General features: G+C 36.7%; 1 protein-coding gene across 1 annotated transcript in view; it reads left to right on the forward strand.

Annotated features, from left to right (window-relative positions):
- The first annotated feature begins 5,269 nt into the window (after positions 1 to 5,269).
- Positions 5,270 to 17,063, forward strand: part of camk1da (calcium/calmodulin-dependent protein kinase 1Da) — a 92,930-nt gene continuing 81,136 nt past the window's right edge. The window contains exon 1 of the mRNA XM_040147422.1: positions 5,270 to 5,322. The gene's annotated coding sequence lies outside the window, so the exon portion shown is untranslated. The remainder of the gene's footprint in view (positions 5,323 to 17,063) is intronic.

Genomic DNA, 17,063 nt, shown 5'->3' on the forward strand with positions numbered 1-17,063 from the left:
TGTTGTGAGAATATCTGAATACGTGCTCTTTACTAAGTCTGATTTTTGTTTTGCACTTTTTCTGTGGTTGCGTAATGGTAAATACAAAGCTAGACCAATAATGAACTCCAGTCTGAAACCAAAAAAATAGTGATAGTATAAACAATAAAATAAAGTATTATGTAGCACATTTTATTTGCTTGAAAAGAGGTAGAAGCAGTCACCAGTTTATTTAGTACACTTCCCTAAAAACTAATGTAGTATGATCCACTATAAAGCCAACCATGAAGGTTATAAACTTCAGTTTTCGTTGAAACTGTGTTACAAGGATGTCAATTCAACTTAAAGGTTGTGGTGCTGTTAAACTATTTGGCATTCTACTCAAAAGTGTCTTATATTTGATGACAAAATATTAGAAATGCCTCTTGGTATAATGCAGTATAATTTATTGTAGGGCTGTTGTATTAGACTGCATCAGTTGAAGCTAAACTTAAAGATTTTATAATTAATATTTTTATATTAACAATGGTACAAATAACTATGTGTATCTAAAAGGGGTCTATCATATTGGCAAAGAAATGTTTGTAAATAAAGGACCGTACTAAATAAATTGGGTAATTACTTACATTGGAGGAGTTGCTTTTTGGTCAGTTTTCTTATCCTATATATATATGTCATTACACTGCATGGCTTTTATAGACCAGCATAATTTAAGAACTACAATATTAAAATCATTTTGATTACTTCTATACCATATGGTTCTACAAATTTCTGTATCATGACGTGGTTGAATATAATTTCTGGCCTACACTATTCAAGTAACATTTTAATAAAGTTACTGGTTTACACATTCATAATAAATTCTTCTTTCTTTTTTAATCAGCAATTGGAAAAGCGACAAGGTCGAGTCTGTATTGCAATGAAATGTGGGTAATTAAATCAGTCTGCACACCAAGCGGACTCTCTGGAGGACTGCAGAAAGTCCGCTTGAGGCCCCTTGTGGACTGGATGAATTGTGGGTTTGGACAGCCCTCAGCAGTCGCAGACTAACCGGAAACGCGCCCGCAAAGTCCGCGAGTCTGCGGCTGCGGTGAAGTCCGAACATTTGGACTTCGCCTTTGTTTCCTCTCAGCTCTACGGAGCGTTTACTAACATTTAGCTCGTTGTTTTGGTTTTGTGGCCCTCAGCTGTTCTGTTTTAGTTGAGTCTTAACAGCTCTCACCAGCATCATCTCCAAATGCAAATGATCAGCTGTTTTCCGGAGACGAAAGCTCTGAAACAACCATTGTACGCTACCTGCTCAGCCCTAAACAGAAAGATAACATTAGCAAGTAGCTGGTAAACACAGTGTAGCGTTCAGCTGCTGTAGAACTAGACATTTCGCTTAGGAATTGGTGGACACTCAACCAGACCTAAAAGAAGAGTGAATGTTAGACCTATATTTATAAGGTGGACAGAAACATCTCTCCGAATGAATACTAATATTGCTTCGTATCTACGGGATGTGTACATTGGCAAGTGTTTGCGAAAATGTTCGCCGTAACAACTATCATGAAATGTCAATGTTGTGTTTACAACTTTTTGCGCTGCCCTCAAAATCATCAATTTTATCATTGACACCTATTATTTGAAACGAAAAGAAATTCTAGTATGGCTCAAAAAATTTTTGTTTTTTTTTAAAATAGTAATTTCAAACTTAACTACAGGTCACAGTAAGAAAAGCACATCAAAATATGATATTATGTTAATATATAGAAATCTTAAATGAGCAGACAAAATGTAATTTTTTGAATCAATTAATAAATATTAATTTTACAGACTGAAACTTCAATCTTACAGATTCATTTGATTAAAATAATAGACTAACCAAAACTTTACAGATAAATTAGGATTTTTTTTAATACATTAAAACTGTAAACTTACAGTTGAACTTTAATAAATATACGGGATAAAACCATCAGCAATGGTAATAATTTTATGTTTGTATTCTCGTCCCATTTTTAAATAAATTACCTAACTGAATAGTTGTATTTGACCATTGCTGAAATTAAATTGCAAAATGCTTTGCCAATTACAGGCAATGCTATATTTCCCAACAGATAATATTTAAAATTAAGCCTGTTTACAAATACTACAAATAATACTGATGTAAACAAATGTAATGGGGTCAGAAAATTATGTGCTGTCTGTGAATCCTAAGATGTGTCAATCAAATTTGCAGCGTGAACAGGTTTCAGTCCCATTATTTTTGTGACACTGATGAACATACATGTTGATTAGTTGCTGTCCACATACAGTCCTGGTTGAAGTTATTGGCACCCCTGAATTTTAAGTAGAGAATTTAGAATATCCTCAGAAATAAATGCAAATTAAAAATTTTGTATTATCAGAATATTTACTAAAACGTCCAAAGTGACAGATTAAACCCAAGTAGAGCTCTTTTGGAATGCAGTACATCAGTTTGTTCACGGGTGATGAAATGAAGCTCAAAAGGAAAAGAACACCATACCTAAAGTAAAACATGGTGGAGGTTCTATCATGCTGTGGGGCTGCTTTGCTGCCTCTGGTACTGGTACTGAATGTATCAAAGGAATGATGAAGTCAGTAAATTACCAAGACATTTCAGAGCGAAATGTGTTACACAGTGTCTGAAAACTAGGTTTTAGGTAAAGGTCTTTGGACAATGACCCAAAGCACACATCATGTCTCCTCCTCTCCCTTCTCCATCTGTACGCATTCATATCCCATCAATGCACAGTACTAACTTGGTTCTTCTCTCTCTCGTAGTTTTGTACTGTCTTTTCTCTCTCCTCTCTCCTCCTGTCGCCCTCTGCAGGTATATCTGCAGAGTCTGGATCTTTGACTACAAACCACCTACTGCCCCAATGATCCTGCTCAACACCCACTGCTTCAATTATTATGATTATTATTATAAATTTAGTCTGATTATTAGTATAAATTTAGTCTGATTATTATTGTTATTAGCCCTATTATTATAACTATTAGTTTTATTAATAGTCTCATTATTATTATACATCTTTATGTGGAACCTATATTGTGCTATGTCCTCTTTTCTCTTGCTCCAAGTAATTGCTCAGGGAGGAATGTTGGGTCTCTGTAATTATAAATATAAAGAATACAGTCCAGACCTGCTCTATATGAAAAGAGCCCTGACATAACCTCCGTAGTGATTTGGCGCTATGTCAGTAAAATTTATTTGATTTGAAATTGAACATCCAGCAGTACAAAAGAATGATTGAAAAGGAAAATATGGGCTGTTTTAAACTGGCCAGCAATGAATCCTATCCCAAATCCCATTGAAAACCCTGGAGAGAGCTGAAATCTGCAATTGAAGAAAGGACTCCTGCAACTTAAAAGAGCTGGAACGGGTAGCATTTGAAGAGTGGCAGAAACTACCAGTAGACAGATGCAAGAAGCTTTTAGATGACTACAAGAAATGTTTTTAAATTTAGAGGCTGCAATTGTTGCCAAAGGTTCTGCAACCAAATATTAGTGAAGGGTGCCTATAATTGTCTCTGAGGTACATTTGGTGTTTCTATTTTTTCACTATTATGCAAGTTTTTTTAAATTTTCGTTCAGTAACTTTGGACATTTTATTAAGATATTTTGATTATACAAAAGTGCTTGATTTGCATTCATTTCTGAAAATATTCTAAATTCCGTACTTAAAATTCTGGGGTGCCAATAATTTCAACCAGGACTGTACAAAGAGATACAGTAAGGAACCATTCAGCACGTAACTGCCTTTTATTTGTATTGGCATTGGTTGTGTTTGATATGTTTTAGGCAGAAGAACTAACAAATGGATGCCTGACAGGCACCAGGTCGGCTGGTTTCCAGACATTTGAATCAATGGACTTGTGTGATGGTTACCTTTTTTATACATATTTTTTACTTACCTAGCGAGATAGTCAGCTTTCACTTTTAAAGCACACAAAAAATGTTTTAAAACACCTGGATGAAGGATCTGTGCTGAAACACTGTTGAATAAAAAGCAGACTACTCACGTCATTAGTGTTACCAAGTTTTTTTTTTCACATTTGATAGTTGTGTGCCTTTTGACTAGTGAAGTAGCAGAAGCATATGCTTTCTACAAACCAATGCCAGTGCACTAGACTACAGCCAATGCATGTTGTGTAGTGCCCATGTAGTTGAATATATAGGGAGACTATGTCTTCAGAGATGGATTGTGAACCACTTAGGCCAATATACAAGAATAACAGTGTCATCTTTGAAAATCTCTTCCCCTCTCCTGACTTCAGCCATCAGGTCCTGAAGAAAAAAATCATCATCAGCCATCATCCTGGACTACAAGTACAACAAATAAGGCATGGACAACCTGGACAGGGTGATTGGAACTTAAAGCTACAGTAGGATAACTGCCAACTGGCCCCTGGTCATCTTCCATAACATCAAATTGTCCCGATCCAGCTGAGGCTGCAGCTGGGGCAGGCAAGAGGAGGAGATACCAAATCTGCCCCCCAAAGAAGAACTGTACCACAAATACCATGTGCTGCAAATGTGAGAAGGACATCTGTAAAGTCTATGCACAAACACATGCATACTGTCCTTCAGGTGCTAATTACAGTTGATTGACTTATGTTCTTCACTTTTTTGTTTTGTAGATATTATCTTATTTTGTTCTTATATATTGTTGTTTAAACACCTGGAGGATTGGGGTAACGCTTCAAAAACGGGAGAAGACGTGTGTTTAGTTGTTGAATATTTATGTTTAGTTGTCACTATGTTGCCAATATAATTAGATTTTTAATGTTCCCCTTCAATAAAATGCATTAAAAACTACTTTCTGCACATTTCTATTTTATTTGGCTTTACAAGTTCTATGCTAAAAAAATAGAATTAATAATAATAACAATAATAATAATGATGATAATAATAAACCTCTACTTTAGTAAAGAAAACAATTATGACAGGTTTGTTTTAATAAAAACGAATGGTGTCAACTGATTAAAGGCAGTCTTTTTGTACTTTAAAGAAGGAAAACCTAGATATTCACAAAGTTTGTGATGAATAACAGGTTGTTTCTTCACGCAAAATAGCTATGGGGTTAAAAATCAAATTATGTTGCTTATTTTTAATTTTATTTTATAATTTTATTGAAGGAGGTTCATTTTGTTAAGACTATACAGGGGCTAAATCGTTACGAACCAAAAATATTTTTCCACAGTGGGGGCTGGGGGTGGACATGTTGCAGCCAGTCAAATCAGATGTCGAGTTTGACATTGAGGTGAGCACACACAGCTCCATTGATGGTAGACTGTCAGCCAATGAAGCGACTTTCTTTGGAGATCCCAAGAAGAGGTGATTTTCAGTTGGAGCTCTGTCTTGAATTTATGTTGTAAATTATAAGTAAGCCGGGTCGTGATTTTACGAGTGCAGGCGAAGGGTAAGTCACCAACATCTTTACCAAGAATTTTCACGTTTGGACTCAAGCAACCAAGCCACAAGCTAGCTAATTAAGCTAACGCTAGGATTCGACTACTAAAGGCAAGTAAGTTACCCTCTGGCTAATTTAATTCTAATCTGTAGTTCTCATGTTAGTCATATACGCTTTATCATGGCTTTACGTATCTTAACAGTGCATGGTAGTTTTCTATGTCACTTAAAGTAAAATTAACAGAATCAAAATGCCAGGCGTGTGTAGACACTATGTTAATTGCAACGGTTTCATATTCGTGCCAGGGCAACATAAATGGACCACACTGTGGTAAAGGATAAAGTTAAGGGAAAGTTAAATAACTATGTTGAATAACACATTTTCTCTGTTTCGGTTCTTAATTTGTAAAACGACATTTGATGGTACCTAAATTTACATTGGAGTATATCTATCTTAAAAACCATTTTGTTTACACTGGTTCAAACAACATGATAGGCAAGTAGACCACAGAGACTGAGACTTTTCACTAAAACACAGTTACGATTAGGAGGGTTGCAAATGTGTTGCCATTCAGCAACCCCACTTTATTTTTATCTATTTGTGAGACCTTTATTAAACTTCAAGTTCACCCCGCAGTCCCACCAAAGCCAATAATGTACTGTTGATGATACACAAACCTGCAATCAAACCTATCACAAATATTGGGATAGTTTTCAAAAACAAGTCAGATCCACAAAAATTTAATGGGTTCTACTTTGCCCAGGCTCCACCATTCCATCACGATTCATGAAATTTGGCTAGGTAGTTTTTGTGCAATCCTGCTGACAGACAGACAGACAAACAAAGGGCACCAAAAATACAACCCCCTTGACAGGGATAATCGAAAACCACCATACTATCTGGACTACATTACCATGGAGTCTTAAGGGAGATTTTTAGATTTTGAAAACTTCTAGTCAGTATAGCCATCATAGTGTACCCTCTAGAGGCTTGAAATTGATTGCACAACTGACCTTTCGCTAAGTCCCATCCCTCATAAGCAGACTGGCCAATCATTGAGTAACATGGGCCAGCTCTGACCAAGGTACGACAACCTTACGGCTGAGCTTCATCGACTCATGCAATCGTTATGGATTTTTATACTTTTTTCTTGGCACCCACTGTCCCAGATCTTGCTGACACTGTATCAGAAAGTAGCAATTGTTTATTTTTATTTAACTTTTATTTAACCAGGAATCCCACTGAGATTAATAACCTCTTCTTCAAGAGAAACCTGGCCAAGATGGGCAGCAGCACAGATAAAACAAGTAATTTTGATCAGATTTCAATACTACAATAAGAACAGATCCGGGAACAGAAGCACAGACTATCGAGCATTTTAAAAAGGAAAGAAATCCACTAGACAGTTGAGAAAGTTTTAAATCAAAAACAGTGAAATTCCAACGAGTCAGCCTCCAATTCTTTCATTTTGGATTAAAAAGCATTCAGTGAGATAAACTCGTTAAATTTTAAGTCTTTCAGGAGCCAATTCCAGACAGAAGGTACAGAACACATAAACACCCTTTTCCAAGCTCTGTATGCACATTTGGGATCGAAAGCATAAAAGCATCTTGAGAGTGCAATGGGTATTGTATAGTGCTTCTCTTTGAATTATATTACAGAGATAGGTGGATATATACGAGTGTACAATCGTATTGGTGGCCAGCATCAATTTTAGAAGTTCAGCACTGTAAATCTTGGCAGATAATGAAATTAAATTTGCTACTGTCCTGTGAAATATTCAAACTGTAGTGCGCAGAGGATTAATGTGGGGTATTTGGCTGTTAGTGTTCCCTGTGCCTTAATGATTACTTGTGCCAAAGCTTGTCCAGATCAGAGTCTTAGTCTAAAAATTTTTGAGATCAGAAATCAAAATGGCTGACCTTAACAGAGATTCAGTGGGGTAAATAAGAATTCAACACGTCAACAGTTTTTAAAACACAGTTCCAACGCAGCAGTTCCCGTGAAATTTTGACCAGACATTGGTATTAACTGAATTATTATAGAAATTCACGCAGATAAAGAAATCAGAACATTACAATCCATAAATAAAGAGACAGTGGCATGAAAAAGACCCCTGGTCAAAATTTCTGTTACTGTGGACAGTAAAGTAAGTAAAAGATTAAAGATGACACAATTCTTTAATATTTTAGCAAGACTACTTTCTTTATTTCCATCTTTTACAGTTTCAAAATATAAAAAGAAAGAGGGCCCAAAACAATAGTTTGGGCACCTTGCATGGTCAATACTTCGTAACACCCCCTTTGTCATTATCACAGCTTGCAAATGCTTTTTGTTGCAGCTAAGAGTCTTTCAGTTCATGTTTGAGGTATTTTTGCCCATTCTTCCCAGGCTTCTAGCTCTGTAAAATTTTTGGACTGTCTTGCATGCCCTTTTCTTTTGAGGTCTAGTCACAGATTTTTTTGATGATGTTTAGTTCGGGGGGGCTGTGGTGAACAATGGCAAACCTTTGGCTTGTGACTCTTGAGGTAGTCCATTGTTGATTTTGAGGTGCATTTAGGATCATTATCCTTTTGTAGAAGCCATCCTCTTTTCATCTTCAATGTTTTTACACACAATGTATTGTGTGCTCTCAGAATTTCCTTGTATTTAATTGAATCCATTCTTCCCTCTACCAGTGAAATGTTCCCAATGCCACTGGCTGCAAAACAAGCCCAAGGAATGGGTACTTTAGGAACCTCTGATGTTGAATTTTCTGGTGAGGATGCAGAAAAGGTTTTCTTCAGATGACTCTTTCATGAAGGTCATATTGTGTTGCAGTACTGTAGAACTGTGCACCACTACTCCTGCTAAATCTTCTTGAAGGTCTTTTGCAGTCTAATGGAGGTTTTGATTTATTTTGATTGATTTAGCAAACTTAAGTATTTTTTTGTGAAAGTTTTCTTGGTTTTCCGGACCTCAACTTGGCCTCCACCATTCCTGTTAAGTGCTGTCCCTTAATTACATTCAAGACTGAGGAAACAGCTACCGGAAAAAGCTTTGCTATCTTCTTATATCCTTCTCCTGCTTTGTGGGCATCAATTATTTTAATGTTCAGAGTGCTAGGCAACTGCTTTGAGGAGCCCATGGCTACTGATTGTTTGGACAAGGTTATTTATAAAGCTTTGAAATTTGCATCACTTGAACTTTCCTAATTATGATTGTGAACAAGCCATAGCCCTAACAAGCTAATTAAGGTCTGAAAACTTAGTAAAAGTTATCTGTTAGCTCAAATCTCTTGGTGTTCCTTTCCTATGTTCACTGTAAAATTGTACAAAATGAAATCAATACACTAATCTTGCTTAAAATGTTAAAAAGAATGTTTCACCTTTATCTTAATGCCTTTTGGAGATCAGTTCATCTACTACTCACGTAACTATTCACAGTGACAGAAATTTTGACCAAGGGAGCAAAACCTTTTTCATGCCACTGTATCTTTACATAAGTGGAATTACACGGGAAAAAGGTATTGAAAACACTAACTGAAATGTATGTAATACTTAGTGGAGAAGCCTTTGTTTGCGATGACAGCTTCAAGAACTTTCCTGAAAGAAACTAATCGCTCACAGAGCTCAGTAGGAATTTTGTTATGGTTTGGGATGCTTCTAATCAGACTGTCTTTAAAACTTAGCAATTCCATTTTGTGAGTCTTGATCTTCTTTTCCCTCCAAAAATGTTCTGTCCAGTTTGAGTCTCGTCATTGACTGGGCCATTCCAACAATTTTTTTTCTTCCTCTGGAACCAATTTAGAGTCTTTTTTGCAATATACTTTGGATCATTGTCCTGCTGGAAGGTCCACCTGCGTCTCATCCTCATCATCCTGGTGGATAGCAACAGATTCAGCTCAAGAATTTCTAGTACATGGCTCCATTTATCTTCTATTCAATAATATTGATCCTGCCAGTACAATGAGAAGAGGAACAGCCCCATACCACGATGCTTCCACCTCCAAACTCCACTGTTGCTATCGTATTTTTAGGGACATATGTAGAGCCATTTCTTCTCAAAACATTGGGTGTGGTATTATTGCCAAAAAGTTAGATTTTTTTCTTGTCTGACCACACTACATTCTTCCAGTAATTCACAAGCTTTTCCAAATGTTGTGTAACAAACTTCAAATGAGCTTCAACATGCCTTTTCTTCAATAATGGAGTCTTCCAGGGGGAGCATGTATGAGTCAGTGGTGGTGGAGTGCATTACCTATTGTTTTCTCTGTGACATCTGTACCTGCTGCCTCCAAGTCTTTCTTTCTTTCTTCTGACTAACCTTCTAACTCCGTGGTCAGAAATCTTGCATGGCCAGTTGATGGGGGAGTGATCTTCCTTCCAATTGCGGATAATGGTGCTTACAGGAACATTTAGAAGTTGCAAAATCTGTCAGTAACCAGTGCAGTTATTATGTAGCACAGCAATCTTGTTGCAAAGGTCTTGGAAGAGCTTTTTGCTTCTACACTTCTACACATCATTACACACATTTTTCTTGTGTGACAGCTCGGTAATAAATGAGGAGGGTAAGCCTTTTTATAACCTATCAACATCCACTAACCCATCTGATTCTGATTTGTACAAGAACGAGGTAGAACTGCTTAGTGAAATAATCCGGTGCCTTGCCTTGGTGTACTGCTTTTTCTTATACTACTATACTTTAATACTTTTTTTGTGTGTCATTCGACTTTATTAAACATAACTTTATTTATGGATTGTAATGTTATGATTTCTTTATCTATTTATGGATTGTAATGTAACGATTTCTTAGTTATGATTTCTTTTTCATGTGAATTACTGCATTGTAACTTTACTTAATAAAAAAAAAAAGCAACTTGTGCCTTCACTGCGAGTGTCAAAACACTCTGCAAACACCCTGAAACATGTATCAATGTTCGGAAACATAACATTTACTGCATTCAAAGGGTTATCTTTTGAGTTGTTAAAGCCTTTTAAAATGTACTGAGTGACTAAGTGAAACTTATGAAAACTTTGGCATACAGTTGAAGACTAAAATTGTAAAGGTAAGCCTAAGGTCATAGTGAAGAAGCAGGAAAGCCATTTTTATACACAGTCCCTCATTTTCAGAGGCTCGAAAGAAATTGGACTGCAGCCTTCAGTCACTGCTTGTTTGTTGATCTTTCTGTCCTCAGTGTTGTCTTTAGGAATTGAAAAGCATGTTAAGTTGGGTTGAGGTCATGTGACTGATTTGGCCATTAAAGAATATCCCATTTCTTTGCCTCGAGAAGCTCTTGGGTTGCTTACGCAGTATGTTTTGGGTCATAATCCATCTGTACTCTGAAGTTCCATCCTATCAATTTTGCAGCGTTTGTCTGAATCTGAGCAGATAGTAGAGCCCTATAGACTTCAGAATTCATCTTGCTACTTCTATTAGCAGTCACATCATCAATAAATACCAGTGACCCGGTTACACTGGCAGCCATACATGCCCATGCCATAACACTGCCTCCACCATGTTTGACAGATGAGGTGGTATGCTTTTGATCATGAGCCGTTCCTTTCCTTCTCCATACTCTTTCCATCATTCTGGTACAAGTTAATCTTGGTTTCATCTGTGCAAAGAATCTTGTTCCAGAACTGGGCAGGATTTTTTAGATGTTTTCTGGCAAATTCTAATCTGGCTTTTCTGTTCTCCAGTTTTAACAGTGGTTCGCACTTTCATGAAGGCGTCTCTTGATTGTAGACTATAACAATGATACGATATATATACATATACACACACACACACACACACACACACACACACACACACACAGACACACACACACACACACTGTATGTAGCAGGCTCTTAAGTTTATTCATGTTAACAATTTCTTGGTTTAATTTGGTCACTATGAAAGGGACAAAAGGGCAACCTAAAAGAGTATTTGAATGTAAATTTGCCTCAGTAACAAACCCTTTCTAAATTAGTGAAGCTCTTGGAACTGCACACTGATATGATTGAGAACTATGAACTATGAACTCTAATGGTTAAAACTATTTACATTTTTTTTACAGCTATGTCTGACATGGGGGCAGAGATTGTCAAAGACCATGGGGTGGTAAGACTGGGGTGTTAAGGGAATAAGAATGGGAAGGGAATAGGAGAGCGTTATGAGAGCGTCATGAACAGCGTTATGGCCCAGTGTTAAATAAAAAATTTAAAATACAATCTTAACAAAAATAACACTCATGAAATAAGGTTTGACACTTTGGGCATTTTTTGGGGCTTAAAAAAAATCCATTAAGACTTAAAGTAAACAGAGAACAAAATGTCACACATGAACATTTTCACATGAACATTGCTGAAGTTGGGCTTTAGTGGACTCAGCAAAGCTGTTTTAAAAATATTTATATAATAATTTCCCTAGTGGTGAAATGAACTCACTTATGCAAACATATCCCATATTAAACCTTATGTGAGGGTGATGTACAAAGCTGCCACTTACACAGTGAAGTTATAGTATGTAGCAATGTTCACAAACCTGTGAGCCTTGTCAATCTTCCACAGATTGGCACCAGCCCTCCACCCCGAGATGATGATCTTAGTTGTAGAAAAAAAAAACAGTCTGCTGTATTGCTTTATAATATATAGCAATAGAAAAACGAACAAATACTCACTTCAGTGGCTTTTTGTGGATGCACATGCCATGATAGAGCCACATGGAGCCTTAGACTGCAGAAAATGCTTCATTTACAATCGGAGCAGAAATTTAATCTTTACATACATCTGTTCACTTTTGACCCTCAAGACAAGATCCTGCACCTTTTATTTAAGTCAAGCTGCCTTTAGGATATTGTTTACAAAGGAGTTAAGATGTCATTTAATTTTGTTTCTACAATTTGACCTTATACAGTAATATTTTTTTGAGGTTGCTTCATTACTGAGAAAAAACATATAACCACAAACTAAAATGTAATTTTCACTCAAAACATATGACCTCAACATTTTGCTGTGCAGAAAAAATACATGCTGTGAAAGATGAGGTGAGAGTGTTGTGTTCTGACAGGCTATTTTACACTCACACAGCACATGAGATGATGAATATTGATGAATGAAGCAAATCTGTTAAGGTGTTACAAAAGGTCAACTGGGCTGCCAGGTAAACCATATGCACCTCATGGTGACTTTCTGTATGGAGGATTCCCTAATATTAGGTGACCTGAACAGTTAGTGAAGTCATAAATCATTTAGTTATGAAGTTAAAATGAAAGAAATATCATATATTTCTCTTTGAATGGCTGCAGAGCTGTAGCCATGATTTTATAAATATTGAGGTCATGAGGTCAGTACAGAACTGAGCACGCCTCTTGGATGAGAGGTGAAACATTTTAAAGTATCTATACAACCAAGTCCAGTGGCCCTCAATTCAGCTTTTCTTGGATAATAAAGGTTATTATAACTACAAACCATAACACTCATATAATATTTCAGTATAAGTAGAATGTAACACTGTGGTCATAATCTGCAAAACATGCATGTAATGCATGGTGTTTATTGATGCACAGCAAATTCTCAAACTTAAGTCTACAATTTTTTGGATTCAGAATTTCAAGATTTTGAAGGAATAATCAAACAATCACTGGTTTTCATGCATCACCATAAAGAAAAGGTAATGAAAAAACAGGTTCTACAAATAAACAGGTGCCGTTTCATATGCTACAAGAACTTTTTTAGAACACAGCCATTATCTCTATTCTGATGGAGAGAGCGGCTACACACATTGCAGTAATTTTTCACAGGATTTTTTAAAATTATTAATTTAAAGAACCTCAATTGAACATTAATCCCAAATAGCATTTTGACATTGACAGGTGACGGAGTGACGGATATAGTGGCGTCAACAATTAATCTAATTTCAATCTAATTTTGTGTCTGATTTCCTAATTCCCAGAATTACATAACTCTACTTTTTAATCCTAATGGGGTTTGAATAAAACTGTCAAGCATGGTAGAAAATATCAAAAAGGATGAAAGAAGCACGCTAGAAAATTGTAGTCATTTCCATACAGATGTAGTTTGTGGCTTCCGAGTTAGCCACTTTGTGTTGTAGTTTAACATCCATACTAGCTCACGCTCTCACCCTCTATGGCCTTGTGCTCTACATTTCATTTACTTTTTCAACACGGATCTTATTAAGGTAATTTAGGCCAATATACTGCAACTATAGGTTAGCATTTTCCAGTAGACGCGCTTGCTTGCCATCTCTCTAGTGACAATGGTAAGTTCATGTTCAATCCTAATGTTGTAAAAAGTAATTTTCCCTTTAATGCACCATAGTTTCCTAAAAAACAATCAGAGGGTCACAAATTCAGTTAGACAACGAATAAGGGAACAAATGAGGTGTAAGCTATTAAATAATCATACTAAGAAAAAAAAAAGCGATGAAATCTTCAATAGAGTACCCATTCTTCCCATAACTTCATCAACTTGATCAAGCGTATGATCCTAAACCACTGTAGATATTAGTGACCTGTTGAGAGGGACAACAGCCATGGTTGCTCCATGTATACAATTCCAAAATCGTATTACAGAAACTGTCCTGAATGAATTCTTTAGAAGTGTCCTCGAGCAGGGTGCTGCATAATCTAACTAAATCATTGAAATTCATTCTAGTAAAAGTTTTAGATTTGTGAGCTCAAAGCATTACAACTATTTTACAGCCATGGTCAAAGAGTTAAAAAATTTCAAGACAATCATAAAGACTGCCTACTTACACAACTGAGTGTCCTAATATTTAAAATGACCAAAATTGACACAGGCTATGGGCTGAAATTTTATGTAGCAGTGTTTTATTAGTATGATGATTCAAAATGATAATGATTTCTGTATATACAGTGTGTGAATGTGAACAATTTTCTGAAAAAAGCACTTATGCAGTGCAAATATTCTCTTGATGAATGTATGAAAATGTAATTTTTTCTGGATGTCAGTTTTATTCCTGTTATTCCTTTTTTTCCAGGAAAAGGGGGTCATATACCGTACATGATTTGCCACAGCCAAACTGAGGACCTCAAACTGGTTGTTTAACATTTAAGGCATTAAGGTTATCACATTACTAAGTAGCTAAGAATAATACAGCAACTTTTCTGGATTTCCCTGCTGAAAGTGTCAACAGAATGTGTTTAATTTATCAGCTAAATATAAGAAATGATGAGCAAAATCTGAAATTCTGAAAGGCAGTTCTGATATCAGTGGTTCAGATCAGATCAAATGAGTGCATGACATATGATCGCCAATATATGTCACACCCTGGGATGTGTCATTTTGAAGATGAAGTTTTCAACAAAATCCAAGAATTAAACAGAAAATTAATCTTTTAACTGCATCCAACTTCTTCTCAAAACTCTAGATTCACTACTAAAATATGGGGAGATGAGGTAACATGCGTTAATAGGGCCAGGTCTGTTTCATAAAGCCAATAAAAATGGAAAAATAAAAGTGTAATACTGGACTGTGAGGTCTAACACCACACTGAGCAACAGAGTTACTTCTGACCCCCACATCTGTTCCAGGTTATTGTCCCACTATTTCATGCGTTCACTTCCATTTTCATTATTCTATTCATTCTTTGTTTTAAAATCATGTTTAATCCATCTGCCATTCATGCGGAATCCCACACCTGCAGCCTGCCGTCAAATTGGGCCAGTGAGGCAGCCAGAAGATAGATTACAGGAAATAGGTCAGCTCATTCCACAGTTTATCCCACACAGTTGCTTGCAGGTATCACAAAACTGATGATACAAACACAAGCTCGGGGACACTTCACTCCAATACTATTTCATCATCAGTTTTTTTTCTACTGCACTGCTGCTCAGGCCTCCAGGCAGACAGGGCTTTATATAAACATAAAGAGATGGCACCCCATACCAGTAGTGCTGATATAATGATGACGATGACGAAGAAGAGTCTCCTATTAAGGTCATCTCCATCACAACCTAGACATCTGCCCACTTCAGGCCAAACATAAAGGTATTCTGCTTATGTAACAATTAATCTTGACGGTCATGGCAAAGATTGGCAAGGGGTGATGCATTCTGTGATACGGACAAATGTAATCAACATGCATAGACACTGAGCTCAAACGGTCTCTTAGCCAAGTCGCTGACCTAGATTTTTCTAATAGATGTCATTCTATGCATCCTGCATCAATATAAAATAAATATTATAAATTTATTGAATGCATGGAAATGAATGAATGAATGAAATTTATTTTTGCAATGATTAGGCTTCAGATCAGTTTCACAGTAGTGAAGGTTGAGGTAGAATGACACAGCAAAAACGTGTAAAATGTACGACGTTAAAGGTGCTATATGTAAGTTTTTGCTATTGCTACATAGCCTACGTTATTTTTAACAGCTCTTTAGTTACCAGTCTAGAAGTAACTTTGCGAGCTCAGCATAAAACGTCATTCCTTTTCCTTGCCAAGAGCTGTCTCCAGCAGTGGAAAGCAATGCCAATGTTAACTCTTGATTTCCTTCTATTTCTATCAGTTGTTTTCTTCTACTGAAGTTAGCATGCTAGCCGGCTAGCCATGGCCCATCCCGTCTTGTAATACCACTTTGTGATACTGAGTCACTGTTATCCAGTCTGCCCTCATTGTCCAAAGAAAAAAGAGAAGACAAAGAAAACGTAGCTCTGCCCAGAGGGCTTATTCTAACCTGTTGTCTTGTAAACCCAAAGATGGCTTGGTAAGTAAACAGCTTTAAATGCTAATGTTAGCTATGTAGCAATAGCAAAAAGTTACATATAGCACCTTTAAAGTCCAACTGATTTGAATTGCATCAAATGAATAAGTCATTCCTCTTTGCAATCAGAAATAATATCAAGGGGATTTTTAAAATTTATTCTTAATCATTTTTATATTATTAAAAGGAAGGGGTTGATATTTCTAGGAAATATCGAAAATCAATAAAAAGATCAATACTGGCAATGGGGAAACAGCCAGGCAATGGACTACATGTCTGAGCTACAGACTTGAGCAGGGGTTTAGGTGGGATTTGGAAGGTGGGGGGTGGGTGGGTGGATTTGTCCTGGTATGCTTGATAGCCAGTCAGACTATGGATGAGAACGGAAAAAAGGATGTGTGTTGAGTGTGGGGGCTGGGCCGTGGGGTGACATTACTTTCTGATTTGTTGAGTGAGTATTTTAATGGCATTAGCTGGAAGGAACGCCACGCTGCAACACGAAAAATTAACTCACCTGACATTATTATGTATGAAATTGCCAATCTGATTTATTTATGCCTACTTATTAATCTAAAGTGCTGGAACAGTGTTCCAGATTGTTCCGGCCCACTTGAACCCCTGGATAGGAGAGTGGTGTCAATCTTCCAATCTATCTTTCGACAGGAACGCAAGCAAGTATACTTCCCCAATGTCAAACTATCCCTTTAAGCTGTTTAATGTGCTGCAGCTAAGAGCCACAGATGCTTAGCTTAGCTTAGCACAGAGACAAGAAACAGCTAGCCTGGGTCTGTCTTAAGGAAACAAAAAACTGCCCACCAGAACACCTAAATACAAAATCCGAAGGTTAATAACAACACAATGTGGTTTTATGGGGGTTATGCACAAGACTATTTCTTGACCAGGTGCACTTACTTCCTAGAGTTACCGGCTGCTGGCGGTAGCTTCGTATAT

The sequence above is a fragment of the Xiphias gladius genome, chromosome 2, assembly GCF_016859285.1.
Source record: "Xiphias gladius isolate SHS-SW01 ecotype Sanya breed wild chromosome 2, ASM1685928v1, whole genome shotgun sequence".
Lineage (NCBI taxonomy): Eukaryota > Metazoa > Chordata > Actinopteri > Istiophoriformes > Xiphiidae > Xiphias > Xiphias gladius.